This window comes from Meles meles, chromosome 7 (genome assembly GCF_922984935.1).
Source record: "Meles meles chromosome 7, mMelMel3.1 paternal haplotype, whole genome shotgun sequence".
Classification (NCBI taxonomy): Eukaryota; Metazoa; Chordata; class Mammalia; order Carnivora; family Mustelidae; genus Meles; species Meles meles.
This window is the reverse complement of record NC_060072.1, coordinates 100,364,749-100,368,929: the sequence shown is the minus strand read 5'-3', so window position 1 is coordinate 100,368,929 and position 4,181 is coordinate 100,364,749. Positions and strand designations below refer to the sequence as shown.

Here is a 4,181-nt window from a genome sequence, read left to right as displayed (position 1 = left end):
TTGCTTCCTAGTACATAGACATGGAATATACTATTACTATTTTGATCTATTTTCATGTTGATATTGCATGTAATTTACTAATCAGAAGTCTTGTGGTATATTTAAGTGTATTCCTATTTGATATTTTAGGATACCATGTTAAATATTTGGTATTTTAGAATACTACTTTTTAAACACATTTAGTTTTCTTATATTTCATGCTGCTATATAGAGTATAATTATTTTTTTCTAACATTTTATTATAAAAAATGTCAAATAAATAGCAGTTGGAAGAATTCTGTAGCATACACATAAATGCTACCCTCAATATTTTGCCGTACTTGCTATCATCTATCACTTACATTATACCCATCTAGAATCTGTAGTCTAAAAAACATTGGAAAATGCCAACAAATTAAAAGGAAACCTATACATACATACATCATGGTGAACCTGTAAAATAGTAAACAAAACAATGGTGTTAAAATCATTATAAAAAAAGAGATATTATTTTGAATTACCAATTGACTTAGTCAATAAAAATTCAATTAGTAATTGAATTTAGTCAATAAAAACTCTTCATCAGAAATGACAGAAGCCAAAATATGTGACGTGATGTTTTCAATGTGCTCAAGGAAAACAATACACCCAGTCATTTTCAGACCAAAAAGAATAAAAGAAAAAACCAAGACTTTGCCTCAAGTAAACTCTCACCAGTGGAAATTACAAATATGTAATTCAAGAAGAAAATAAATCAAATTCATATTGAGGGATGCATATGTAAATAAAAAGCAAGAAATTAATAAATGGGTACATCTAAGTAAGATTAATCAGTTTGGCTGAATAAAAAAATAAAAATAATAATAAGATCAGTGAATATTATTGATTCAGTTGTGTTCTCTTCAAATTCATATGTCGAAGTTCTAACCCCCAGAGTTTTAGACTGTGCCTCTGTTTAGAAACAGGGACTTTAAACTCAGAGAAAGATAATTATCATATGATCTCCCTGATATGAGGAAGTTGAGAGGCAAAGTGAGGGATTTGGGAGGGTAGGGAAGGAAAAAATGAAACAAGATGGGATCGGGAGGGAGACAAACCATAAGAGAATCTTAATCTCACAAAACAAACTGAGGGTTGCTGTGGGGGAGGGGGTAGGGAGAAGGTGTTTGGGTTATGGATACTGGGAAAAGTATGTGTTATGGTGAGTGTTGCGAAATGTGTAAACCTGGCGATTCACAGACCTGTACCCCTGGAGCTAATAATACATTATAAGTTAATAAAAATTAAAAAAAAAAGAAACAGGGACTTTTTATACATAATTAGGTTAAAAGTGGGTGAGTATGGTGGGCCCTTATCAAATACGACTGGTGTCCAAACATTGTAAGAAATTAGGACACAGGTAACAGTCAGAGAGATGATCTTGCAAGGTACTCAGCAAGAAGTCCTCTGCAGGCTGAAAAAAGTGGCCTCAAAGGAACAAAACCTGCCACACCCTGATCTTTGACTTCCATCTTCCAGAATTGTAAGAAAGTAAGTATCCATAGTTTAACACCCTGTCTGTGCTATTTTATCAGAACCCTAGCAAACTAATATAGTGAGGTTTTAAAAGTACGAATTAAAAAATACAATAATAGCACAAAAGTGATACAGACTAAATGGAGCGTTCTAATTTCTTCATTATTCAAAAAGGAACAGAAGATATTAATTATGTAAAATTTTGGAGGGTCAGATATTCATGTTTACATATGTCAGGTACCTTCTAAAAGAAATCAAGTATTTATCTCCTAAGTGAATAGAAGGAAATGGTGTAATGATGAAAAAATAAAAATTAAATTAAAAAAAAAAAAAAAACAGTGGGGAAAAAAAGAGAAAGAACTAGAGCAAGCACCAAATAATTCACTGGTGTTTGTCCAGTTATATCAATAAACAATGTAACCTCCATTTAAAAGACAAAGACTGTTATTTTTTGTCTTTTGGATTTTAGCCATTCTGACAGGTACAAGGTGATAGCTCATTATAGTTTTGATTTGCATTTCCCTGATGATTAGTGGTGTTAAACAAGAATGTGGAGAATTAGAAACCCTCATGTACTGTTGGTGGGAATGTAAAGTGGTGCAGCCACTGTGGGAACAGTATGGTTCCTCAAGAAATTAAACAGAAATATTATATGATACAACAATTCCACTACTGGGCATTTACTCAAAAAAAGCAAAATCACTAATTTGAAAAGATATATGCACCCCTCTGTTTACTGCACCTAATTTACAATAGTCAAGATACGAAAGCAGCCTAAGTGTCCATTAATAGATGAATGGATAAAGAAAATGTGATGTATACATACAATGGAGTATTGCTCAGCCATAAAAAATATAAGATCTTGCCATTTGCAACAACATGGGTGGACCTAATAGGTATTTATGCTAAATGAAATGTCAGTGAGAGAAAGACAAATACCGTATGATTCTACTTATATGTGGAATATAAGAAACAAAACAAATGAATAAGCAAACAAAAAGCAGAATTAGATCTATAAATATAGAGAACAAATGGATAGGGGAAGGGGGTTGGGAGATGGGCTAAATGGGTGAAGGGGAGTAAGAGATACAAGCTTTCAGTTATGGAATGAATAAGTCATAGGAAAAATAGATAAAGAATAGGGAAATAATGGTATAGTAATAGTATTGTGAGGTGACAAATTGGAGCTACACTTGGGGTGAGCATGGCACACTGTAAAGAGAAGCTGAATCACTGTGTTGTATATCTGAAACTAATGTAACATTGTCTATCAACTACACTACAATTAAAAAATTATAAAAAATTTTTAAAAAGACAAAGATTGTCAGTCTGGCTAAAATAATCCAGCAATATAAGGAAAATATTGAAAATACTAGGAAACAATAAAGTTTCACTAAAAATATGGTTTGTGTTGTTCAGTAAAAAAGTGAGTAAAGTTAGTATTAATATAGAACATTTGGACCATACAATTAATATGTTTGACTAAACCGACATATAAAATAATACACAAACTATGTGCATTTCAAGTGCATACAGAATATTTATAAAATTGGACCACATAATGAATCATAAGAAAATTTCAAGAAATTTCAAGCATTTGAATCAGCTAGAGCACATTCTCTAACCAAAATATAATTAAGTCATAAACCATGACAAAAAAAGTGTTTTAGAAAAGCCTTGCGCCATTTTTTTTTGAGTAAATGCATTTTATTTTTAGACAACCTACATGACTTTTTTTTTTCTTAAAAACAATGCCTCCACTCTAGATAGATCAAGGTCAAAATAAATGAAGAGCTCAAGATGACATCTGTCCTATTTGTCTAAGTCCTGGCATCTGGATGAAAAGCAACAGTCAGTGCTGACAACAGGTGATACCTTCAAAGTTAACAACCAAATTCATTAACATTTTTCCATTTCTAAACCATCTTTAAAGAAAATCATATATGGGTCACACCACCCTCACAGAGTCCAACAGAGCAACCATGCCATCTAGATGCAAGTTTTCACCAATAAAGAACTGGTAGTTTTTGAAATTAACGAGGATGTGCTTGATTTGTTCTGTAATCCCCGCCACAAAAGAGTTTAGTCTATCTGGCCTCTTTTCTTCAAGTTTGACTTTGATTCCAAAGAATCTTTGATGCACTTCTTGTGAAGCTGGTTTCCTGCAAGTGCTGGTTCACAATAACATCAACACCAGTGACTATTGTGGTTTTGGTACTTTCCCCCTGGACCTTCTGTGGAGACATTTTCATCAATGAATGAGTCATCAATGTTACATTCTGTCCTACTGACCATCTTCCCCTCCACCTCCAGGCACAGCCCTTCTGGGATCTCCCAGATCTTTTGGATGTTGCAGAACATCTCACCATGGCTGATGAAGTTCTGGTAGATCATCATACCTGCTGCTGGAGGGAGATGATGGTGGTGCTAGTTTCGCAGGAGCCTGAGCTCCAGCCAGAGTGGCATTCAGCCGGGGGTGGGAAAAAGCTGTGACAAACGTTTTAAAAATACACTTTTAAGTAACTTGTGTGTCAAAGAATACATTTTAAAAAGATTAAGAAAGTATTTTAACATAAAAGCTAATTCAATATAGTTCATATAAAACCATTTGAAAAAAATCTGAATGCTTAGCAATATGGAGTAGATTGTAATAGCTCAAGCATTCCTTTGACAACAAATAGGAAAAT

At 33.3% G+C, this 4,181-nt stretch overlaps 1 pseudogene; it reads right to left on the bottom strand.

Annotated features, from left to right (window-relative positions):
- Positions 1-3,393: 3,393 nt before the first annotated feature.
- LOC123947497 lies at positions 3,394-3,891 on the bottom strand (annotated as a pseudogene).
- Between the last annotated feature and the right edge of the window lie 290 nt (positions 3,892-4,181).